Raw genomic sequence first — 27,528 nt, 5'->3', positions numbered from 1 at the left:
ATTTGGCCCTCTTTTGTTCCAGGTTCTTACCTGAACATCTACTCTCCTGGAGCAGAGGAGTGGAATAGCTTTCCTCTGTGATTTGAAGGCTCCCTATGGGAAACACAGCCCCACCCCTCACTCTACCACTAAGCAACAACCCCAGCTCCTAGCCCAGATGTTATTGCTCAATTTTTTGCTCTTAAGAACTAGGCTAGAAAGAAGTCAAGTACTGTGAGAGGTAAAATCATGTGTGTTCCTACCTCTAGATACTAGAAGTGATAACTGTGGGTCCACCTCTCTTTGAAGTCTAATTTTCTCCTCAAAAAAGTGGAATTTCTGTTTTTAAGAGCATTTTCACTCACACACATAAAGTATCCACACTAGGGCTAGGGATGTGGCTCAGGCGGTAGCGCGGTCGCCTGGCATGCGTGCGGCCCGGGTTCGATCCTCAGCACCACATACCAACAAGGATGTTGTGTCCGCCGAGAACTAAAAAATAAATATTAAAATTCTCTCTCTCTCTGTCTCTCTCACTCTCTCTTTTAAAAAAATAAATAAATAAAGTATCCACACTAAAATGCTTAATCTGGTTTGCGTTATTGAGTTTCTCTTCTACACTCTCCCCTCAGCTCTCAACACCTTGTGTTCTGTGTCTCTGGGGATCAGAACCAGAGCCTAAAGCCCATCAGGACAATGCTCAACCTCTGAGCTGGATTCTCAGCTACCATATTTGCTTTCAAGTGATCTTATCTTATGTATTTCTACCAACAATGTTTGAGAATCACTAAGATATAACTGTCTATCTACCTACCTACTTTGGCGAAAAGGCAGATGTTTAGCATGTGACATGATGCTAATGAACATTTTACCTCACATTTGAAATTTGAATTTTTCTAATGTAAATGATCTCATACATCTCTGTGCTGTTCCTCTGGCCACAGTTCTAAACATACTGCTTCCTCTCTTGACTTCAAAACCACACAAAATTTTCATTCCAAAGGTGAAGGGAAAAGGCTCTAATCATGTTGTAAATTTTAATAAGAGAAAGGCCACAACTCTGAGTAGATCAAAAGGAACACAGAATAGGATAAATTAGCCACAGAATAGGATAAATTAAATAAAGAGATTTTTCTCACTGAAAAGCGTTCAGTCATTCATGAAAGAAAGGAATGGTTGGCACTGCAAAGACCTCAGGCTTCAAATGTCCAAGTGCTAGGAAAGAGAACGAAATGTTGGGGCATCAGAGTTTTAGAAAAACTGGCAAAATGAACCAATATCTACTTTTCATTAGGGAAAAACAGAACCAGGAGGAAGTTGTGAGGTGAGACCACCCTGAGCTCTTCACTCTCACTCTCACCCCTTCTAGTTCCTGTGTCTTTCCATATTTTCAGAGACCTACAGCCTTGAGGCAAGTGAGGACTCTCTGCTGCTTAGCATGCTTAGTAGTGAAGAGATACTGCACTGCCTGTTCACTAGACTAAGAATTACACAGCCTCATCCAGGTCCCAGCAAGTTCTTCCCAGGAATTCTTTTCTCCAGAGTAAATGGAGCCCATCTTGGGCCACTGAGTCCTCATCCTATATAAGCAATGAGTTTATACATTTGTTCCTATAAGAAGGTCTTAACAAAGTGTTAATATCCACCCTGGAGACATGGAAGAATCTTACACAAAATAGACTTTTATTGAAATGAGATCCCTGGAAATTTTCCTGTTAGCCAAATCCAATGTTGTTTATTAGACACAGGATATGAAAATGATATGAAACCAATTTTTTGAAGAAAGGCTAAAACAAGTGTCAGGACCTTTAAGCTACAGTCAGGACTGCCAAGCTGGGTTTGGCTGTAGACTTGGAGGTGAGTCAGAGAAGGTTTCAGAGTTCAGACTTAAGAATCACAAAGGCTGGTTCTGGAGAGGCAGAGGAGAACAACACAGTGATAGTCAGTGTCCAGCTCCATTGGTGATCAGTAGACATCAATTGAGGAGTCATCTCCATTGTCACCATGCCAACTGCTCTGTTCTTCAACAAACTGTGCACAGTGCTGAAGCACCAGGCATTTTGCCAGATGCAGGCAAAGTAGAGGTGAAGAACATCCCTGCCCTTTTTCAGGCCAGGGAGGCAAGTGTAGAGAGAAACTAGGACATCAGGTATGACACCTGACATATGATGTGCCCACTCCAGGAGAATGATTAGCCACCTGGAATCTATTCCCCTTTGCTCAGTATTTTAATTCTTTCTGGAGAGACAGTTTAGTATAAGGAATATCCTAGGGGCTGAAACAGACACAAGTATAAATATCAGTTTTGTGTAAAATGGAGACATTCCATGTCAATAAGCAAAACCAATATTAGAATTTGTGATTTTCATATGCTAATGAAATGGTGAACTTCTCTACCTCATATCAAATAGAAACACGAGCCATAAATAAGGATCTTAGTATGAAAATTTAAATTTCAATCTTAGAAAATACAAAATTCAGTCTTAGAAAATTTTCAATCTTAGAAAATACAGAATATCTATGACATTGCAATTGTCAATATTTCTTAAACAAAATATAGAAATCAGATATTATAAAGTACATTTCAATAAAAAAGTTGATGCATTTAAACTTATTGAACTCCCTACATCTGTTGATCAAATACAAGAGACAATTTAAAACTGGCATCACTCCTGGAGAATGCATATTAAGTAACAAAGGACAAATACACAGGATACATATATTTTTTAAGGTTCTAAAGTTTCTAAATTTAAGAAAAAGTATTTCAATTTTGTTGAGTTTAATTAATTAAAAGTTTCTAAATAATTATAGCAAGTGTTTTAATCCCAAAACAAAACAAAACAAAGCAAAAACAGTAACCTTTCATCAGGCATACTACTCTGGATCACCCGCCAAATCTCTTTCAATTCAATATTCCTGTCAGGGGGCCATCTTGGTGGCCCTGGATAGGCACAAGGAGATCAAGTTGGCAAATCCAGAAGCAGGAAGAGAGAGAAAGGAAAGCCTGAGGCACTGGGCTATTTCTCAGGATTTACTAAGCTCTGAATTTTAGCCCAAAGCCAATCCAGTCTGCCTCCTTCCCAATCAGGTGCTTCTATTTTCTTCTTTCTCTTTCCCCTCTCCCTAGCACTTCTTGACAGCCATATCCTATGAAATTCCCAGGCATACTTTTGATACTCACGAGTCTAGCTAGGGGTGTATTCAGATTTTGTGGAGAAGGAAGCTCATGTAATTAGGAGAGGGCTAGCGAGAGCTATTTAAGAGACTGAAAAACATTAAGTATGCAACTTACAAGAACACAGGACTAGGGGCCTTCTTAGAAGCTCTGAGGGCTTATTAACTTTATTAGACTGATTAATTTAATAGTGAACTTTCCTCCTACTGAGTTCTCTAAATGTTAAACTATGTGAATGTTTATTTCCCATCCATGGTCAGAGCCCTATTCTTTTTAACGACTAGGTGTGAGTTCACAGTGGCATGGGGGAGGGCTTGGATGACACCCCTGGAGTGGGGATTACAGAAAACGCCAAGCTGTGGGATCCCAGAAACACACTTGCATTGGAAGAATCAAAGAAATGATGGAGATGAGGAAGGCTACTGTTTTAAGATACCTCAGAACTTTGTTTCAATTGGAAACTGCCATCAGGCTGAGCTAGAGAGACCCCGCTTAGCAAAGCCTCATTCCCTAGGGGTCTCACCCACTTCATACTGCCTCTGGCCTCCTGGTGCTATGACACTCTCTGCCCACAAGGTGGAATCAGGAGATCATAAACCCTGGGTTGCTTTTGTGGAAAAAGTGCTCACCACCACTAAAGGAGTCCTTTCTCTTCTCCTTTAGCTACTGAAGACAATGCCCTCCTCGGGCCCCTGTGCTGAGAAAACATGATTGCACCAGGCATCAGAGTGGTCGACACGTAAACTGAGGCAAGAGAAATGGAGAACACAGCTTAAAGAGCTGTGCTTAGGAAGAAGACATATCGGAGACCAGCTCCAACAGGGCATCTCAGGAGACGAATGGATGGTGAGGAGTTGGCGAAAGAGGGGGTGGAGAAACAACACAGACACCAAAGTGAAGGTGTTGATCCCAATCTTTACTTGTGAAGTTGATCATATATACTTTTCATTTTGGCAGGCTTACAGTACTTTGTGGTTACAAAACAGGAATCATTATTCAAAGAAACAAAATATTACATAGTTACAATTAGAATAGAAGAATGTATCTTGGCTTATGCATAAGCAAGCATTTGTACTTTCAGTTCGTGTTTTGCTTTGAGCAGTTTCTGCTTAGTTAACTTTTAATAATAGTTACAAATGTCCCAAACTATTGGCCTATTCCTTGACTATTCTTTCTTGACTTACTGACTGGAACCGGTGCCATGGTTACAGCAAGTGGTTGACATGTTATTACTTTTAATCAAACTAGAGTAAGAGCACAAACCATTGTGCACAGGAACAAAAACAAGTTGCCCAGTACTAAGCACTAATCTGTCTTCTTAACATTAATTTTTCTTCTCTAGATTTTAATTTAATTTCTCAAAAACTTCCTTGACAGGAATACAGGGAGTTTTTCATTAGACATTAACAATTTACATTCCACAGTTGAATCATTGCATTTAGAGCAAACAGATCCATGCTTTAGAAGTAGTTGCATTAATTGAGAAAGTCATGTTTTTCTTTCATACTTAATGGTCATATGAGAAATCACAACTATACTTATTAAAGGAATACAAAAACAAATCAGCCCATTCCCAGAAACATACTGCGCTCCTCCAGAGGATGGACGCCTTGCGCCATCCACCTCAGTAGGGCCTTGCCGTTGCCTGAGTCAGGGGAGGGGCGCAGCATAGACATGTCACAGGCACAAAGCCTGTACTGCTACTGCTGGCCAGGTTTATACCTGAAGACCCAAGGTGTTGAGGCTGTCAACATAGGTGCCCATTCTGAGCAATGTCTCTTTACCTCCTGGGGCTGCTATATTTGAAAGGTGGAATTCAGCTTCTCCTAGATGATACACCTGTTGGTGTGGTCAGGCTCCCCACCCACCCTGAGGCTTTCTGCTCATTTATTAGGACCTCCCACCTGCTTACCCAATACCTGCACTGCGTGCCAGGAGCCTCCTCTAAGCCTCTCCTGACTGGTGGCAGTAAGAGGGCCAGAGGGAGTGAAGTGCTACAGTTCATGGAATCTATGGAAACCAGTGGATTCAACCTTCTGAAACCAGCAAAGAGAAGGTGTCACCTAAAAAACAAGGTAACAATACCTTCACCATTAAGGGCAAGAAGAAGATGCCAGGGTACTGGTCCTACTTCTCTTCAATTTATGTGAAGGCATGTGGCAGAGCTCCATAGAGCAGGAGGTAATCCATGGTGTGCAAATTAATGTTAACCCTATATAACAACCCAACTCTGAAGTAAGTGTTGGACTTCAGGCTGCTACAACAGCATAGAGAAAACTAAATCATAAATGAGTACGAGAAAAACTTTGTGTGTTCTATCATCAAATCTTCATAGGGAAGAAATATCTTCTCCTATTGTATCAAGTGGGAAAATGTGCTTACAGAAGTTAATTAAAATTTACACCAAATACTAAACACTCATCACAACCAATGCCTTAATCTTTGAAATTTCTGGAGCTTCAGGGTTTATTTTTTTTTAATTTTTTAGGTGTTTATGGATGTTTATTTTATTTATTTTTAGGTGGTGCTGAGGATTGAACCCAGTGCCTCACATATGCTAGGCAAGCACTCTACCACTGTGCCACAACCCCAGCCTTGTTTGTTTGTTGTTTAAGCTCCCCAAATGATTCTGATGCTAGCAAGGGTTGAGAACACCACTTCAGAAAAATGTAGAGATTTTTTTAAAATGTATTTTTTAGTTGTAGTTGGACACAGTAACTTTATTTCTTATTTATTTATATGTGGTGCTGAGAATCAAACCCAGGGCCTCACATGTGCTAGGCAAGTGCTTTATTACTGAACCACAACCCCAGCCCCAAAATGTAGTGATTTTGGGGTCTCCTTACTCTCACATGTTTCCCATTGGAAGAGGTGTGGAACGTACCCAGGGAGAGCAAGGCAAGGGAGCCCCAGCTGCACGTCTCAAACAAATTTATCCAAGTATAGAAAAGAAGGTATGGTATGGCAGGAGTTCCTTAGGTGGAAAGTGTGTCTGCTTGGACAGTATTTTTATTCTGCATCTATTTAAGGAAGAGTCTGGAAGTCTCCAGTTTCCAAGACCTTCCCAAAGCTGTCCCTGTCCAGCATAGCCTCTCCTAGACACTGGCCCCATTCAGACTAATGTCACTTAGATCATGTTTTATACCCACAAGGCAGTAGAGGTACTAGAAAGCAGAACTCCTGCCTCTGGCCTCTGTATCTCTGTGTTATTATGTTAATATATACAGAAAATGTAAGAATGTCTCTATTTAAACAATTTATTTCTTGATGGAAAGGCTTATATGAAAGGAAAACAGTTAAATATTAAAATGAAATTTTGAAAGGCATTTTTTTCCTTTTACCTGTAGTTTTTCTCAAATGAAAATTATGTGAAACTAACCTGATAAAAACAACCTAAAGCAGAAAGATTTTAAATACTTTTAATGGAGAAAATGTATATTTCATGGAGGAAACCTAAGTCTATTATTTTGGGGTTTTGAAAAATAAAAGGAACTGTGATGGGATAAAAGGCATGAAGTACAATGCTAAGGCACAATTGTGTGCCTTCTTTCTTTAGGAACAGAAACTGAATACAATCAGTTTAAGCATGAAGGATAAAGATAACTCATAATTGGATCCAAAAGCATATTTAAGGCTACACATCAGAGAATGTCTCTCAAAACAAACAGCAACTGGCCCATAGAGAGAGACTTTCAGAAATTAGAAAAGACTGGAGAAGGCAGCCATTAGCACAAGTGTAAACCTCTATAGACCCACAAAGCCCCCTGACAAATGTCAGAATACTATGTCATTCCAAGTGTTTGTGGGGATTATGTGTATGCAGTATTGCACACCAATACATGTTGGAAGGTAAATGCCACGTTTATCCTATGGAAAAATCTGGCAATGCTCAGTAAATTTCAGATTATGTTATTTTGAATGAAAACATTATATTTATGGGTACATATTCTAGATAAATTCTCCCACAGGTTCTTAGGGACAATTTGTGTTTGTTGATGGGGGACAGCAGCAATATGACAATCCTGCAGGACAACAAAATACTCCAGGTCAATAGAGAGGTAGGGTGTGCCAAAGCACATCAGAGGCTACTATGTCAGAGTTTGAAGCAGAAGATGAAATGTACATAAAAAGATCTTAGTAACTTGCAGATAGAGTCTTTGAGTGCAGATTAGTGGTAGAAGTGCTTGCCTGGCATGCATGAGGCCCTGGAGTCAATCCCTAATGCTACCCAAACAAACAAACAAACAACAAAAAAGAAAATGTTAAGATTTCTTCTAAATAAAATTAATTATGTCCCCTGAAACTTTTTTACATCAATTGAAAATATAATCACAAGATGTTGAAATCATTGTGTTCATTTGAAAACACAAAGAAACTGACAAGGCTATCAAGGGTATGCATATCCAAAGGGCCAATAAGTATCATAAAAAACGTCACTTTAAAGAAACAATGTGGTTGGGCATAGTGGTTCATGCCTGTAATCCCAGCATCTCCAGAGACTGAAATGGGAGGATCCCAAGTTCAAGGGCACAATCAACAAATTTGAGAGGTCTAATGCAGCTTAGTGAGACCCAGTCTGAAAATAAAAATATAAAAATAACCTATGGATGGACTCAGTAGTAGATATCCGAAATAATAATACTAATTAATAACCAATAATGAAAACAAAACAATGTGTGCCATTCCACTGTTAAAACTGAAGAGTTGGTATGTGTGTCTTGGCTAAACAGTGGGGCTGACACAGGTCCATATACCCAAAGAAGTGCTATATTTTGGCAGACGTACTTAAGTGTGGAGAAAGTAATACTGATCTTGAGGGTTTAAATGTGTATTTTCTGGTCATTTAATGTATCCAGATTAACAAGGAACCAAGATACACTGCCACACTTACAGATCTCATGGCCAAATTAACCCAAACATTAACTCCCCCTGCAACATTGAAATGAGCCTTAATGAAAAAGAATTTTTTTCTGAAGCTAGAAGAAAACACACACATGCCTGCACACAACCACATACACAAACACACATACACACACACACACACCCTAAATTTCTGAGACTGTCCTTGGACTTTAAATCTTCCTCTGGCAGGCTTCTGCTCAGATTACAGGTGTGCTCCATCACACCTGGCTAAATACACATTCAAATAAAATAGAAATGAGAAATATTGCAATGAAAAAAGGGAGAGTAGGCAAAGGGGAACAACTAAGGATAGAATATGCATATTTACATTAAAAAGGTTGGAGATCCTGAAAAAAACACTGTGGATAATGTGACATTTACTTTATTCATTAACCCTTTAGACAGGAAAATCATAGCAAACTTAGATATCCTTTGATGCAGGAAACCTAGAAAAAAGTTTAGAAAAATTACACTTCTAAATAGGCATATGATATTTTTTATCAACACCACCTGCTCCCTTACTCATATCTCCACTTAGCTATGTATGCTTTAAAACTTAGTTTCTCCATCCAACTCCAGGATGAATTAGCTTACAGTCTTAAGATTATGATCCAGCCCCACTGAGTCTGATCTCTGAAACCAGCCAATCCTAGCACAATCTTGTTTAAAAACTCAAAAGAAAAACGGTTAAGAGGAAGCTCAGTGATAAGGTCTAAAATTAAATCACTAGCAGCACTGGGGAAAAAAAGAAAGAAATAAAATGGGGCAAAATTTGACACGGTAATTACACCATGTGTTTGTTTGTGGGTATACCAAGTATTGAATTCAGGGGCACTTGAGAACTGATCCACATTTCCACATGCCCAGCCCAGCCCCCCACCCCCCCCACTTTTTCTTTTTTTTATTTTATTTAGAGAGAGGTTCTCATTGAGTTGCTTAGCACCTCGGCCTTTCTGAGGCTGGACTTGAACTCAACATCCTCCTCCCTCTGACTCCCAAGACTCTGGGATTACAGAAGTGCGCCATCATGCCCATCTAATTTGTCTATGTTTATCTGAAATAGGGAGATAATTTTTACACTGAATTGAAACTGCCAAGAACTGGAGCCTGGCTTCCATCCCACTCAAACCCAAATTTTCACAAATTTAATCAAAACCAAGAAATTTCAACAATGCCTTCAGGAGTTCCTTAGGTGGAAAGTGTGTCTCCTTAGACAGTATTTTTATTCTTTAGATTGGTCTATTTGCAACTTAATCCTGTTAGGTTATTTAATCAATTTGTGAAGCAAATGAAGTTTCCTCGCATATAATAGGGTATGGCTTCTAAGGTCAACTACAGGACAACACTGTAAAAAGGTGCAGTCCATGACAGACTGAATGATTTACTCCTTTTCCTAGACCAGGTACACACCATGTCCTGGTAGGAAGCTGAAGCTATGGAAGTCTGTCTGTCAACTGTGGATCTCTGACTCCCAGGAGGGCATGTACTGAGATCCACATGCCACAAAGTATGAACCCAGACTAGACTTGGGCCTGGGCCCGGATAATTTTCCTGCACTGAGCCACCACTCCTGCCAGTGCCTCTAGAGCTGTGGAGATGTGAACTTTCACAGAAGCCAACTGCCTCACTAGGCTTACACAGCAGGGAGCTGTCTTAGGAGAACTGTTAGATCTAGTGTTCTAAGAGACTATGTTGTTACACAGGAGCAGGAAGTTGAGAGGGGCCAGAACCAGGTTCAAGACCCAAGCATCCAGCAGCCAAAGGCTGAAACCACACCATAACTCCAATGTAAGAATGACCTTAGTCTAAGCAACTAAATTTTAAAACTCCATTTTAAAATAAACCTGTAGTCCCCACCAGGCACAAGTCTACGGAGCCCGCCCTCCGATATTGTCATCAGGCATAATCTGATAAAATAAGTCACTTTCACAACCTTGATAAGAGTGAGGATAAAGTCATTTGCCTCAGCCTTGATAAGATCAGAGGTATGATATCAAGGCAGAAATAACCTAACCTTTTGTCCTGACTCTGAGATGTAAAATGTCACTAAAACCTGGTAACAGCTGATAGGAATAAAAAGGGAGGACAAAGTCCCCAAAGTTTAATATAATGATGGAGCCAATGAACAAGACATTTGGGCCAAAAAACACTGATGCACAAAAGCCTCAGAGCCTGATGAGCGCCTGGACTGACATCCCAACTCTTCTCATCTTTTTCCTGATTTTCTGCATGGTCCTCACTGCTCTCAAACTCTGCAGCAGCCTCTAAACCCTGGTAAGGAAGCTGACCTCTACTTCGGACTTTATCTCCTCAGCCAGTTATCAACTCTACCCCAGGAGAAGCCTCTATTAATTCCTGACCTGATTGCTGAGGTCTGAGTTAAGTGTGACTCTGCTGGATTTAAGACCTAAGAATGAAGACTTTAAATCTAGCACAACTAGAGGATAAGTCATGGTTAAGAGTATTTGCAGTGATTTAGAGTTAACTTAGAATGTGTTTGCTTTGAATTAGTTGTGTTTATGGCTTTTATCAGTCTGAATTATTGTTTGTAGTGCCCAGCACTGTCATTCCTTGATTAAGAACCTATAGGGCTGGGCTGGGGATGTGGCTCATGCAGTAGCACGCTCGCCTGGCATGCGTGTGGCCCATGATGGATCCTCAGTACCACATACAAACAAAGATGTTGTGTCCACCGAGAACTAAAAAATAAATATTAATGGCAGTTCATAACCCACTTGAATCTAAGTGAGAAATATGATATATCAAGAACTATGTAATGTTTTGGACAACCAACAATAAAAATAAAAAAATAATAATAAAAATAATTCTCTCTCTCTCTTTTTCTCTGTCTCTCTTTAAAAAAAAAAACATATAGGGCTGGGTTCTGGCTCAGTGGTAGGGTGCTCATCTAACACATGTGAGGCCCTGGGTTTGATTCCAAACCACACATATAAATAAATAAAATTAAAGTATTTTGTCTACCTACAAATTAAAAAAAAGAACCTACAAAGTGAAAGTTATTGAGTGATTTTGAGTGAATAAAGCATTGAAAATGGCATAGAGCATGGACATTCTTTATCTCTCCCCTCAACTCCAGATTGCCTACCTTTGTCCACCACAACATCCAGTCACCTCAAGAAGGGACAAGAACTACTGTCAGTGGGACCCAGTGGACCCTGAACCATCAGGGAGGTGCCAGTGCCTGGGCAATTAGACAGACACATACTCAGGCTGTCTCCTGGAGCCCAGGTCATCCCCAGGAGCTGCTGAAAACTCAGGCTTATATCACAGAGGAACCCAGAAAGGAAAGGAACCCCAGGCTTGAGGATGCCTTGCAATACAATGATGCCCTTCAGCCAGTGTCCTGGAAGCAGCCTAAAAGACTCCAGTAGGGACCCTCATACTGTCCCTGTGGACTCATGCACTGGGACTGTGCCCTGCACACCTAGGAGCCTTGAAATCTTGGCTGTGGTGATCATTTCTTATTTTGTTATTTCACTCCTGAATGATTTAAAAGTTTTTCAATATGAAAAACAATTCATGTGCGCTGGGGATGTGGCTCAACAGTAGAGCGCTCACCTAGCACATGAGAAGAGCAGGGTTCAATCCTTAGCACCATGTAAAAAAATGAGTAAATAAAAGGAAGGTATTGTATCCAACTAAAACTAATATATATATATATATATATATATATATATATATATATATATATATATATATAGTGTGTGTGTGTGTGAGTGTGTGAAAAAAGAAAAACTCTTCATGTAATTAACTTGTTAAGGAACTCTTATTTTAGATGGACTTAAAATTCTCATACTTTTAATCTGATTGAATTTTTCATGAAGATTAAAGCCATTTCTTTGCTCTTTGCTTGTGGAATTGATTCTGAGGGGTGAGTCAGGGTGGGAAGTTCTATAGGTTGGTCTGGAGCAAGAAAGATACAGTTATCCAAGTCAGAGCTATGGGCTGAACCCAATAGCCTCTTTGCAGATATGAGGGTAGTGTGGTCACTTGCTGGTGTTTCTTCAAAACTGAATGTGACATTCTCAAAGTAGGGACAGAAACAGTATCAATAAATGTCCTTAAGTGGTCTCCAGTTACATTAATAAGAAAAGGAAACAAAAATAAAATCTCTAGTCTTGGGCCTTCTGAGTTGACAACCAGAGGATCCAAGACATCAGCTTAAGTCAGACATGTCTATGTAGTTTCAGAATCCAGCCACTATGGGCTGTGTCCAGGGTAAGAGACTTCATAGATTATACTTCAAGATCCACCAAAACTCAAAGCTTGTGAGTGGGGTCACATGCCTAAGGTCAGTTTGTTCAGATGTCTTTAGCAAACTGTCATCAGGAGAGTGCCATGATACATATCATGTGGGTAGTGTGCCAACTGAATATGTAGTTGCATATACCAGTAGTCCAAGCTATACAGGAGGCTCAGACAGGAGCACTGCTTGAGGCCCGGCTTTGGAGCCACCTAGGCAACAAAAAATTAAAAAAAGATAATTTAGTATACACTGGGATGAGTTTCAAGAGCATGGATATGGACTTTTAAACTTTCCTGTTTCCTGAAACCCAGTAGGTTTTAGATTGAAGGGATATGGATTTAGAGGGGCTTAGGTGCCAGGTCTTCCTGAACTGTGGGATCAGACCTATTTGCCTTTTTTTTCTCATCAGTTTCCTTGAGTGTTAAATGTCCATGGCAGGAAATGGGAGTAGAGGGTCAAAGAGGATTAAAGTGTTTTTGTGGTTCAGGTATAGGAGAACATTCCTAGGTGATCACTCTTAACTCTAAAGACCTTAAGTCTAAATCAGCTTTACTTCTTCTCCCTCTCCTCATTGATTTTCTTGAATCTTAGGGAAAACTAGAGGAGAAGTCTCCACAATAAAGAAAGGCAGAAAGGCTAGGAGCAGTGGCCCATGTCTGTAATACCAAGGACTTAGAGTGTGAGGGAGGAGGGAAACAAGTTCAAGGATAGCCACAGTAAATTAGTGATTCCCTTTCTCAAAACAAAACAAAAAAAAATGGAGATGTGGCTGAGTGGTAGAGGCCTTGTTGACCATGTGTGAAGCCCTTGGTTCAATCACCAGCACCACCAAGGGGAAGAACCCACAACAAGTCATCACCACATATACCACTGCTCAAAGACCCCAGACCTTGAGAAATTGTACATTTTACAAAAGTAGTTGTACAAAAAGACATTTTTCAATTTTTGAGGAAGTTTCATTGTTTCTATACATATACACAATGCCTACCAAAATAACTAACAATGTCATAATGTACTTTTCTTTGGTTAAATTAGCATAAAACCACAGTAGAATTCTCCAAAAGTCTTTATACAATTCATGCTTTCAGTATTGAAATGATGGGAAGGAATACATAGCATAGCACATGGTAAAAAGTAATGCTGGTAAAATAAAATAATAAAAAAATTAAAAGAAAAAGAAATAAAAGTAAAACTGATATTTAAATGTGACTCTTTTTTTTTCTTGGTACTTGGGATTGAACCTGGGGCTCGTGAACACTGAGCTACATTTCTTGCTGTTTTTATATTTTAAGAGAGAGTCTCACTAAGTTGCTTGTGGCCTCATTCAATTACTGAGGCTAACCTGGAACTTGTGATCCTCTTGCCTCAGCTTCAGGAGTAGCTGGGACTACAGACATTTTAGAGATTAATTCTGAGCAAATGCACAGAGGTAGTACACAAAGCTGGCTGGCTTTCACAATGACAAATTATATTTTAAAATCTTACATTGAGATGAATTGTGCCTTTTTATTTTTTTCAGTACTGAAGATTGAACTCAGGGGCACTTGGCCACTGAGTTACATCTCCAGCTCTATTTTGTATTTTATTTAGAGATAGATTCTCACTAAGTTGCTTAGTGCCTCACCATCACTGTGGGAAGCTTTGAATTCACAATCTTATTGTCTGGGCTTTTGGAGCTGCTGGGATTACAGGCATGTGCAGATGTGCTTGAGCAATTTTGCCTTTTTTTTTTTTAATTTTAGGACACAACTCTCCTCCAAAATTATGTTCACCTTTATTTTCTACATGGTATTGTTTTTCTGAAATAGAGTTAAGAGTTTTATGATCTTGAATTGAAACTGATTCATGAAGAAATCTCTGTGGGACATGTTTAAGACAAAGAAGCCACAGTGTGGGTTTTTACTGTCACAATGATTCAAGGAGGGGTAGTTTTTATCATTGGGAATATAAGAATGTACACAAATTTTTAGACTCCTTTACAAACTTGCATCTTAACCACACAGGCTAAATTCTGCTTTGGAGGGGTTCATAATTTAGCCTCGCTAGAGATAGAGCCCCAGCTGCTACTAATGGAAATCAGTAGGATACCACGCAGGGCTCACCCACCCACTATGCAAAGCACCTAGGGCCTTATAATACACTAGGGGCCCAAACAATTATTTTAATTTCTTTAAAACAGAAATAAAAAATGACTTTCATGCCTAATATAACATCTTCTATATAATATTAATATATTGTCTTAAAATATTGTGAAAGAATATGAATTTTTAATTTAATGTATTAGTTGGGTTTTTGGTGCAGGAATGAGTCTATGAAACTACAAGTGTGCCTGGGGCCAAGAGTCATGGTGGGTCCCTTCAAGGGGCAGACAGCCAAAGGTTCTGTTGCAATTCCCCAGCCTCAGGAAGGTTCAGCCTTTGACAAGCACAGGGAGAGGCCAGGAGCTTTGGTCTGAGCTAGAAAATGCACCAGGAAGACAAGGAGGTATCTCTCAACTTGACCTTCAATTAACTGTACTATATGATACCTTTACTTGTTTTAACTTATCTTTATATTTAAAAGTTTGTGTTTTAATAGTCTTTAGTTCTTTTGCATCCATTTCATAATTTAATAAATTTCTATTTTGAATTATTATTGATATCATTTGCATCCATTTTGCAAACTGAAATCTCATTATATTTTTGTAGTTTTGTGACCCTACAAATACCTTGCTAAAAGAAGTTATTATTTGGGCTGGGGATGTGGCTCAAGAGATAGCGAGCTCACCTAGCATGCGTGGGGCACTTTGTTCAATCTTCAGCACCATATAAAAATAAAATAAAAATGTTGTTTCCAGCAAAAACTAAAAAATACATATTAAAAAATTCTCTCTCTCTCTCTCTCAAAAAAAAAAATAACAGTCATTACTTAAATTTTATTACACTAGAATAATTTCCAGGAAGATAGAAAAAGGAATGAAAGTGGAAGATATGAGATTAATATAGAATTGATTTTATCAAATATTTTCTTCTGATTAAAGGTCCTACAAATACACAAAATTGTGTATCATCATTATCTTTGTTTAGGGATTTAAAATCTACATGATTCCACATCAACAGGGAGCCATGTTTTCATTACTATAAATATTTATGTATATATAAAAATACTGGGGGCTGGGGATATGGCTCAAGTGATTGTGCGTATGGCTGGCATGCGTGAGGCACTGGGTTCGATCCTCAACACCACATAAAATAAAGATACTGTGTCCACCTAAAACTAAAAAATAAATATTAAAAAAAATACTGAATGCTTTCTACTTCTTGGAATTATAAGATATTTAATATGTCCTAGAATCTCTATACAATTTATTTACTTTGGAATTCTAAGGGTTGCCTTGTTTCTAACTATGTGGTCAAATTTTTCTTGTACATGAAAGAACAGTATATTTTTCCTAAATTGAGTTTCTTGTTTATGTGAATGAATCTGGAATAAATTCCTAAAAGTGGAATATCTATATCAAAATAGTATATTTAAAACTTTTAGTACACAAGACTATGTTGCATGTTGAAGAGTGCTACCAAATTCATTTAAACAACAGTTTTGAGGAAGGTCTTTTCTACCAACATTAGTAAAAAAAAATTCTTAGTTATACATGGACATAATATCTTTACTTTGTTAGTTTTTATGTGATGCTTAGGATCAATCCCCATGCTTCACGTGTGCAAGGCAAGCCCTCTGACACTGAGCCACAACCCCAGCCCTTTGCCAACATTTTAACAGCATGAGCTATAATAAAAGGTTTTTCTTCTTTTTTATTTAGCAGGAAGCAAATCCAGAGACTCATGCAAGTTCTTTTCCACATACCTACATCTCTGGACCGTGTAATGAAAGTTTTTAACATGTTCTTATATACCATTTGAATGTGTATTTCTTTTAATTTTTTTGTGTCTAACATTAGTGAGGCCATGATTACCTTTCCTACTACAGAAGCATTTAATATTGTGTATTTATCTGTGGGAATTTGAAGAGAGTTCCATAATTTTAATCACTTTTCTAATTGATTTTGGGTGATAGTTGATAATATCTAACTATCAATAATTAGTACTTCCAAAGGCTTAAAGCATCCCATCGTATGTACTTTGTTTTCTATTTGCCTCATTCACATACAATCATTTTGTCTCTACTCTCATCACAATCTGTTCTCCTGCTGAATCTTCAATTATGATTTCAAATCTTTGACCTCCTAACATCTCTTTATGGCTCCACTTAGCATTATAACAGTCAAGAACTCTGGATACCCAGTATAATCTGAACTCTCCTTTCCAGATTCCAGGTTCACACTGCCCCCAAACATCATTACTTTTCTGTTCCAGGAGAAACACTCATGTAGTTTTAAGGCAAGAACATATCAGAGTCAGAATTAGGTGAAATTTGGTGTGGGGGGTGGAGAGGACATCACTGAGTGCAGCTTTAGATTGCAAGAAGAAAAATTCAGGAAGAAGAAACTACCTAGAGGTACAGGAAAAAGCAAGTGTCTGGAGCTACATTGGCAATAGAAGTCACAGTGGTCATCCTGGAGCTTGGAATATATCAACATCGTGTGCAGTATCTGAGTGGGGGGGATGGGGCAGTAAAAAGAAGTAAGGATAAAGAAAGGAAAGAGAAGGAGGCAGAAAGGAAGCCATTTGATCTGAAACAAGATTGCCAAGCTAAGAGTGCATGAAAAAAAATGAGGGAAAAATTTTAACCGAAGAGACCAATACCAAGAACAAATATAAATATAAGTGTCAACCCAAGGGATCAACCTTTTATACTTGGACTGAAAAACCTAGGGAAATACCATCTCATGTATTGATTCAAAACCAAACTGCTTCTTTCTCTTTTATACTATGGGGTGTAAAGTTTCTAATGCAATTTGAAGTCATCCCTCACTTTCTTTCTTAGTCAAATAGATGCTATAAACATACAAGATATGGAACCTACTTTCTTCCCAGAATTATATATTAGAAGACCTTAGCACATTCTAGCATAACAAAATTATTTGCTATATATTCATTAAAATTACTTTATGTACTCTTTTTTTTTCAGTTATATCACTGAAGCATAAATTTAGCTATAGATTGATATTTTGTATAATATCACTGAGAAACAGTTCTCTGGCTCCCTGAATACAAAATTAATTGTAAAGATAAATTCTGCCATGTGGGTGAGGACAGAACAAGCTTGTAATCTCACTGACCTAGAAGGCTGACACAGAGGATTACAAATTCAAGACAAGGCAGTCAGAGTGGCAAACACCTGTAATCTCAGTGGCTGGGAAAGCTGAGAAAGGAGGATTGTGAGTTCTAAGCCAGCAATATGAAAGGTGAGGTGCTACACAACTCAATGAGACCCTGACTCTAAATAAAATATGAAATAGTTTTAGGTATGTGGCTTCGTGGTTGAGTACCCCGATGTTCAATCCTGGTATTAAAAAAAGAGAGATGATTCAGCAACTTCATTAGCTTTACTTGTAGATGATCCCTTCCAAAACACTCCTCCAATCATACAATCATGTCTCAAAAAAAGAACTAATAATTACTAGAGATATATCTTGTATTATTGTCAAAATCCAAAGTCCCATGATTTTAAGTTCAAATTTTTAAAATGCTAGGAAAAGTAGGGTCCAATAAGGCCTCCCTTGTGGAAGTTCCTTGGAGGTCCCCTAGCAGCATTACCCTCTGTGTGGAGTCTTCTGGAGGATCTCTGCCAATGGCTGAATACCAAGTTTAGAGGTCTAGCTGCTGGGGTCTTTGAAAGGCCTCACAGTAAGTGGAGTCAAGTGTGTAGTGGCAGCTGTGACCCAGACTGGAAGGCCTGCCTGCTCTTCTCTGGCTTGATTTCTACTCTGGCTTCTTGAATTCTTTGAATCATAACTGCCTGGACAGATTCTGAGGTTCATGAAGAAGAGGTTGTACATGGCTTTGAAAGGAAGACAAGCAGAGGTATCAGTCAACTGCAAGGTGTCAGGGCACCCCTGGAATAGCCTTGGGGGAACTAAATGACAGGATAGCACAGAAAGATCATTTCTCATCTGGGTTCTCAAGGCTGCTGTGTATCTACTTGGAGATGCTGTATATCACTACACTGGTGCCCTGTGTACCCACCTCTACCCAGAAGATGCTTCTAGCTCACCCTGCCAAAAAGCAGAGCAAGAACAATGAGGGAGGGCCCCCTTAGATTCAACCTTGACCCCCTTAGATCTGGACATGGTCTCTCACCACCCAGTGGTCTGAGCCGCCTGTTTCCCCAACATCCCCAACAGAAGTACACTAAAACCAAGAATTTCACATTTTTGGCACAATTTTATTGAGAAAACAAAAGAAAAATTCATAAAAGCTTTGAAGCCTCCATGGTGGACAAGCAAACACAAGCTTTACTTGTGGATGATCCCTTCCAAAACACTCCTTCAAACATGGTTGCAGCAGAAATCTCAGTGCTCCAGAGTTCCAAAGATTGCAGACTCAAGCAGCCTCAGGAAGTCTTGTGCAGAAGAGCACAGATCCACTCCTAGCAGCCTTGGCTGGTCACCTGGTCACTGACCGGGGAAGGGGAAAGAGGACACTTACAAGGGTCACCACCACCAGAGGTCTTGGGCTCCAGACATCCCTCACCTGTGCACCAGGAACACAAGGGAGCCCCAGCAATTGGTCCATGGTGGGGCACTTTTGAGAACCCTGAAATTCCTAGGGTGCCTGCAGATTCTTCTGGGTTGCAGATGCCTGGTCAAGGAAAGGAATCTCTGTGTCCTGGTTCGAGGTGCTATGTTCTCTGGGAAAGTCATCTTTCCATTACCAATGCCAGGGAATATGCCCTTGGGGTGGTTGATGCAGGTCGCAGTGCAAGTGTTGGCTGTCGTGGGTGAAGACTTGAAGCTGGATGTAGAAGGGCAGTGACCTGGACCCAGGATATATTGAGCTCAGGTTTGGAGGCCACTGGAGCCCTGTGGCTGGTCTGCAGAATGCCAAGCCTGTGATGACACATAGCAAGGAAAATGCTGCTCCATGGCTTTGTGGGTCTTACCCCAGTTACAATCAAGTATGTGGAACTTAGCAGGCAACAGATTTGGTGTTCTGAAACTCCTTTGCCCTCCAGAGAGTTTCTAACCACAGACTGGGAATCTGGGCGGCATTTGTTTTAATCCTGAAATGAAATCCCGTCAGAAATCTCAATTAATGAGATTGACAACAACAAGAATTATCTGATAGTCTCTGTAATAGAAAGATTTGCTCCAAAGAAGACACTAAAAACTAGACATTTTTCTTCTGGCTTTAGCAGGGTTGTCAACACAATACCTAGATAACCACAACATGGTTTATTTGTAACCCTTGTTCTTCCTGAACTCTGCCTCCATTGTAGAATACATGTGACTTGGAATACTTTCAAAAAGCTATTTAAAAATGGAAAATGAGTTTTGGGTTTCAGATCTGGGGCTATAATCTGATTGATCTATCACCTCATCCCCCACTTCATCCAATTCATAACTTGAGAAAGAAATTAACAATATGATAATAATAAAACTTGGGGCTCTCTGGAATAAATGAGGAAATAATCCCTCATTAAATGTATTAAGGGCACATACTGGATTATTTTTTTAAAAAGTATTTTAAAGATAGCTGCCAGTATCTTCAAAACACACAAGAGGATGAAGCTAGAAATCAATGATAAAATAGAGAAGTGAAAATTCAAAATTTGTGGAAAGTGAGAAAGCATTGTAAATACTATTCTGATCAAAAAAGAAACCAAAGGGATAGAAGAAAATACATATATAATTAATAACAATGAAAACAAACTGTAACAAAATTTATGGGATGGAGGACAAACACTGACAAGGAAAGTGTCTTATTCAGGGTTCTTGATAGAAACAGCATGAACAGGAGATATGATAATAAAAGGGGGATTTATTAGATAGGCTCACTTGAACAGAAGCTGGATAGTCCCCAGTGGCCCTCTGCAGGGTGCAGAGTTACAGGAACCAGTCAGTGAACAAGTGGCAAAAGCCCCTGAGATGAGAAATCGACAGTGCTCTCCTAGTCTGAAAAGAAGTCTTCTGGAAACACCCTGGACAATCCCTGGCAGAGTCCACTTTGCAGGAGTGAAGAAGCAAGAGTCAGATATCCTCAAGTGATGGCAGCAGCAATCAAGAAGAGAATCACTGGCATCTTCTGCTGCTTCCTTGTTCTTTCAACATTTATTCCAAGCAAGCCACCATCCTATATGATGATGATGCCCAACTTTAGGGAGGGTCTCCACTTCAATTTCTATCCCACATGCCAATGATTCCTAGACACACCCAGAAGGCTCTTAATCATTGGCATGTCCAAATCCCATCAAGTTGAATGAATGCTAACAGTAATGAGGGCTACCAAGACTGAGTCAACAAGAACACCAGAACAAATCTTCAACTTGATTGGGATTAAATCAGTAAGCAAACACAAGGTGAGTCTTGGCATAGAAGTAAATACTAAACCCACTCTATCCTTTTTATGATGACAACATGTAGATTGCCCTACTAAATGAGGATAATTCATTAAAACAAACTAGAATATATTCTAAATCTTCTCTTGGTTAAATTTTTTAAACATACCAATTTTTTTTAAAAAAATTGTTTTTTAAAAATATCTTTATTTTTTTTAAAGTGGTTTTGAGGATCAAACCCAGAGCCCCACACATGCTAGTTGAGTGCAGTATCACTTGAACCACATCCCCAACCCCTTGGTTTTATATTTTTAAATAGATTTCATGTGTACCATGCTGTCTCTTTCAAACTATAAAATTCTGTCTGAGGAAAGGCCTACTTAGTTATAGAGAGAGTAAATCAAGTACAGTTTTTCTTCAATATTCATAAATGTAGTCTCAGTCATGTGAGTTTTTCCTTGGTAAGATTTCTTTTGTTCCCTTTGCCAAGCATTCTAAATTCTAAAAAGAAGGTTGCACCTAATTGACCACTATGTTCACTGCTAAGTAGACTTTCTTTAGATTGACAGAACTTAGATCATTTGGTGACCTTCACATTACATCAGAATGTGGAATTCACATCCTAAGTCTTCACTTCTGTGCATCAGTTAACACAAATCATATAAATTGCTGTGAGATTTAACTTGTAAAAAAGTAATCAGTCTGGCTAAAAAAATGTAGGAACTATTGCTAGGAAGTTCAGGTTGGTTGGAATGTTCTGAGGAGGGAAAACTATAAAGCAGACAGATGCCCTGGATGAAGATCATCCCTATCACACCTTCTTCCTGCCCATTGCTTGCTACACAACATTTTCCTCGCTTTACAAGCACATTCATGCACCTGAGTTCCCTCAGGTGGTCTTTCTGGGAATGATGTCTGCACGCCAGCTCCTCAGTGTGCCAACCCTTGAGTAAACCTGATTGTTTTTGAACTCTTGATTCCCAAGTACTTACATACCAGGGGTGAATACATGGACTTGGATCCAGTAATAGATTCATCTTTTAACAATTTGAGTTTACTGGGGAACTGTATCTGCATCCTACTCATGCCATACATGCACTTTTGAATGGCCTGTCCTGTCCTTTGTCCTGAAATACCAAGCAGGAGAGTAAATCTTTTTCCCACATGAATCTATTTTCTCAACTCAAGCTCTGATACTCCAAAAGTGGATTTCTTGTTTTGTATTAAATACCTGAACTGGATTTACTCAGACAACTCAACACTAAGTCTACCCTCCTTGTGGATTCCCTGTCTTGAATAATGATACCCAGAAATGTTAACAGTAACTCAGAAATCTAGGATGAATGTTCCCTCCCTCCCTCTCTCATTCTCTTTTATTGGCATCCTTTTTCCTATTCTTGTTTTGAACTTCCCTACCTCCTCCACCATAATACTAACTCTAATTCTATCCAGAGACTGAACCCTTCATGCCATATTAGTTATCACTGGTTAAAAAATCTGAGATATTCTAAATGTCAAGACAAGGGCTAGAGCATGGAGAGAGAGAGAGAGAGAGAGAGAGAGAGAGAGAGAGAGAGAGAGAGAGAGAGAGAGGAGATATTCAATGAGTTTACTGTTTAGGGTCAGACTAACAGATATGTCCCACATTCCTGAATATATGCTGAAATTTTCACTTATAACCCCATCTGGTAGCCAACCAGAGCCACCACATCTAGCTTATGTGTGAATTTTCTGGACTATGAACATTGTCCAATCCAGAAGCAACAAGTGAACTGTCCCACTAGTCCCCAATTTTCCCATTCTGCATTGTAATGCCTCTCTTATCTATAGCCAATGTAAGCTAAATGTAAAATGATTTATGCTTTCCTTCCTCACATTTTCATGTTAAGAATACTTTGGGCTCTTAGGCCTGGTATACAGCCACACTCCAGCCTTGTTGCTGATAGTTGTGGAACTTGTCTTGGGACCTGCCCCTTTTCTGGCTAGCATCCAGCATGGCCCAATGTGGACAGTGATTTCAGAGAACCTTCAGTTTAAAGGGGTTTTGTTTAATTTCACCTTCTATGTATGCATTCCCCTTTCTAGGGGGAATGATGTCTGCATTCACTGTCCTCAGTACATGTTTCTCAGGCAAGTTCACTAAGACTCACTCCACAGTTTGGTAAAAGCAGAAATTCTCACTAGGTTTTTAGTGGTTCACATTACTGCCTAACATTTGAGGACTCAGGGTGCCTTGTGTAATCTGAACTTAAGTAGGCCCAGGTTCATGCTGTCCCCACACACTGCTGCTTTCCTTTCACAGGAGAGACACATAGTTCTATCCCAGAGCTGGGTGTGCTCCTGGATTCAGTAACTGAATACAGACCTAGATTATTAAAAACAACTGTACCCAAAATAAAAGTAGCACCAGGAAGGAGACACTATGTGGAAGGATTATGAAAAAATGTTTCATTAATGTATTGTGAGTGCTACATAGGACGCTCCTCTTCACCCTGCAGGAACTAGAGAATTAGGGTACTTAAAATCCATTCAGGTCTTCTAGAGAGCATCTCGAAGCAAAGTCCTTTGAGCTGCAATAAGGATGATAAACTGACACTAAATGACTAGAGGGAAGGGTGAACTTTCAATCAAGGAGACCTATGGAAAATGCTCTCTTTTTGGCTGGTGAATAAGGTGCACATTGGAGTTCTCTGTTGAGACAAGAGGCAAAAAGGATTGTGAACTTTCTATCTCAATGTTACTGAACCTGGGGAATGTTCTCTTTTACTTGCTGCTCATTGGTCACCATGGTCTTTTTCTTCACCTGAAATACCAGGTCCAGGGATGATCACTGTTACCTCAGTATTGAGCCTCAAATTCACATTTGAAAGAAGGAGATGGAGATCCTTCTTATGGTTTGAATGTATCCCTGAAAGCTTATTCACAGGAATCTGAATCCCCCCATGCAACAGTATTGAAAGATGGGGCCTGAAAAATGTGATTAGGCCAGCAGGGCTCTGCCTCCATAAATGGCTTCAGTGCCCTTTACAAAAGGGCTTTCAGTAGTGGGCCCTTGCATACATGTTTCTGTGCCTTTCTATTATGGGACAAGGTAGCACAAAGGCCCTTGTCAGTTGCCTGCACCATGTTTTTGACCTCCTAACTCCAGAACCCATAGAAAATGTGTTTATTTTCTTAATAAATTGCCTGGTTCCTGAGATTCTGTTATACTGACAGCGACCAAATTAATACAATTGTTACAATTTGGAGTTTTCCTAATGAAGGGGATTATGAAAGAAGGTCAGGATATGCCACCCTCAATATATGCTACTTTGGCCTAAGGATTATTTTGAACTAAAGGCATTTGGGTTTCTGAAATTTCTCTTTATACCTAAAAGTAGGGCTTTCCCAAATAACTTGATTATCATTAGTACTCATCCCAGGAACGATTACATCTCCCTCTGATGAGAGAATATGCCACCACACTCAGACATTCTCTACAAATTATCTTAATTCCCTATTAAGAGGATTGTAAATTCTCCTATTTTACCACTCCTTTGGAGGATTTAGTTCTTTCTGTGATTCATTCATACACACAAAACTTAAAATTCATAAATCGATTATGCCTTTGGTCCTATTCAGCTGTTTCCAAATTATTTCAGTCCCAACCAAGGCCATTGAATCTACCAAGGCAGAGGAAAATCTTTTCTTTGTTTTCCTAGAAAACATAAGCATGTATTATTACTATCTCTCTAAGACATTACTGCATAGCTTCTGAGCCGTGTCCACACCTCCCACAAGGCTCACATGTGCACACAGCTATGGATCCAAACTCCCTTTCTGCATTTTTGCTTCAAATGTTGGAGAATGTCTGTTGTGTGTCACCTTCTTTCAGTCAATAGTATCTTAACAAGTCTTGTTATTGTACTGCGTTTCTTGGTTTCGTAAAGCTTTCCTTAATGACATTTACAGACATATCTTTCTCTGTTTACACTTTGTTTTCTTTTTCCAATGACAAACAAAAACAGACACTGTGAAAGGCTGAAAATCACATGCTTTTCTGTGCCCTACAATTGGCCCTGGGCTGTTGAAACCATGGCCTGGCACCGATACACCTGACATTGCCAGCCTGCCCAGAATGTAGCCAATTTCAGACTGCAAAAGACTTAGGGTCTCCTCATGGGGAATATGCCCTTCCCATAACTATTGTCTGGCCATTCTCACAGGTGCACACCATACTGGAATTAGACTGAATTTGAAGGCCTGAAGTAGCTCTGATGCACACTCCTTCAGGGGAGTAACCCCTACCAAACTCCTTTTTATATTCCTAAACTGGAGTTGGTCACCCTTACTACTAGGGGTGCTAATTTTAACATTTTTGCTAAGATGCAAGGCTAGGGTGGAGGGAAAGAATTGGGGGTTTAGCTCAGTGATATAGCACTTGCCCAGCATGCCTCAAGTACCTGGGTTCAATCTGCAGTACTTCAAAGTGGGAAGGAACGAAAGAAGGAAGGAAGGAAGGAAGGAAGGAAGGAAGGAAGGAAGGAAGGAAGGAAGGAAGGGGTGGATGAGTGGGAGATAGGACTGATGGGCCGCCAGTTTTTCTTTAAACAGTTCTCTTCCATGGCCTCTTGATCCTGATAAGGTGGCTGTAACTTTTTCTATGGGGACAAGGCACTTCTTCCTTCATTCTGCAGATCCACAGCAAAGGAGGCAATTGGAGATGCTTCAAGAACTAGATAGGGGTTTGGCTAGGGGAGGAAATGGTAAGATAGTGGTGGAAGACTGTAGTAGTCAGCTTGAGAGTAGGTGAGATAAGAGTTCAAATGGGGTCCCCTTACCTCTCTGGGGCACCTGTCCCCTGCTGCAAATAGCCGAGGTTTATCTGGAGAAAGGATGGAATTGATGTGATGATAGCCAGAGGAGTGTGGGAGATCTTAAGGGCTGCTGAAGATGCACACGGTAGAGTCTGCAGTCTCTGTGGGGCATCCCTTCTAGTAGTGCAGATCTTTGGGGGAAGCATAAAAAGTCGTGGGACAGAGCAATTTCCTTCTGTGCAGTACCAAGCCTTGGTGGCAGTAAGGCTCCTTTCTTTGCATCACCAGATTCTAGATAACAGCACCATGGTTAGCGCCAAAGTGGAAGTTTGTCACTGGCAGCAAGGCTAGTTGAGGTCCTTTGCGGAATCCCAGAGCACCATTCTCTCCTGCCCACTTTCTCCTTGTCTGGACTCAGCTAGTTGGGCTGTGTGTGCATTTTTCGGTGGCACCCCCGACTACACAGGTCTGATGGACTCTAACATGGAGTTTCTGCTGTTGCCCAGAACAGAGTTCCTTAGTGGCAGCCCAGTTGGCAGGGCCGAGGCGCCTCTGCCACTGATCCCTTCAGCTATGTTCCAAGCGCCCTCCTATCTTTCACTGCCAAAGAACCGAGTCTTGTTTTAGTGGCAGCTGCCCCTCTGTCTCAGGATCTCTGGCCTCCCTGCGCCATCCGTCTATTGGCTTAGCAAGCATCAATTTAGAGGCGCCTGTGATTTCCATTCCTCGTCCGCCAAGTATCAGAAGTGTCCTGATTGGAGGCGAAGCTAGAAACCTAATCACGTCCTGGGGTCCCGCCCTGGGTTTCCTGGTCCTTGGAGTCCCCTTTTGTCCATGGCCAGTTAAGACTTAATACCAGAGGGCGATCTCTTCGTCCCAGCAAGTCCGGGATTGGCCATTTCTTAAGCGTTTAATCCAGCCTCCAGTGTTTTGTCCTAAGAACTCGGGTTTAGCAGCAGCACCTGCCATTTAAGTGGAAGCAAGTTTGGAATCCTGAAAGCAAACTCCATTCCAGCTTTGGGGGTGATGGTTAAGTCGGGTACAAGCGTGAGCACAGGAGAATGCCATTTTTCTGAAATGCCACTTAAACGATTGCCACTTTACCACTATCGGCATCTTCTTCTTCCTAACAAGTTTGGTTTTGCAATGGAGAGTTCTGCTTTGACTATGCATGCAGCCGCCTGTGATTTTTTTGTTCACATAGAACTCAGGAACACCAGCTATTGGGACCTGTAGGTATCGCCAATATTGGTGTCTTTTTAATCTTAGGAAATATAGGTTTAGGCAGAAAAGGTCTCAGTTACATCACACGGGGACATCACAGTTCAAGATCACACCATGCAACAACCCATGGTTTGCAGTTTCCTTGTAGGGCTCTCTCTGTTTTGTTTATTTTGAAGAAATTTTTCTTTTGGTAAATTTTGCTGTGCATTTTGTTGTGTTTTCGTATTGGCTTTTAATAATTTTATTACTTGTTTGTACTTAAGTAAATGGTATGCTTTTCCTAGGGATTCCCTCAGTGTTGCCCCAGGGCTTTGTGCCTCCAGACTTGTTCCTCCAGGAGGTGGCATTATGGTTTATGTGTGGTATGCCCCAAAAGCTCAGGTGTGAGAAAATGCAAGGTTTGCAGGAGAAAAAATTGAGCTTAATTAGCCTGGATTTAATGGGTGAATGGATCCCTGAAGGGATTGACTGGGTGGTAACTGGAAGCCATTGGGGTGTGGCCTGAGGAAGCCATTCCCTTGGGGCATGGATAGGGGTTATAAGTCCCTATCTCACGGGTGGAGTCCCCACCACCACCACCAGACTACAACAAGAGTTTGTGCCACTGGGAAGTTCTGCCTCACTCAAAGCCCAGAGGAATGAGGCTGGTTTTCCTTGGACCAAGACCTCTGAAAACTGTGAGGCCTTAAATAAACTCTTCCTCCTCTATAATTGTGCTGGTTGACTCCTTTTAATCACAGTAGCAAAGC

Source organism: Ictidomys tridecemlineatus, chromosome 1 (assembly GCF_052094955.1).
Source record: "Ictidomys tridecemlineatus isolate mIctTri1 chromosome 1, mIctTri1.hap1, whole genome shotgun sequence".
Classification (NCBI taxonomy): domain Eukaryota; kingdom Metazoa; phylum Chordata; class Mammalia; order Rodentia; family Sciuridae; genus Ictidomys; species Ictidomys tridecemlineatus.
Note: the sequence above shows the minus strand (reverse complement) of the source record.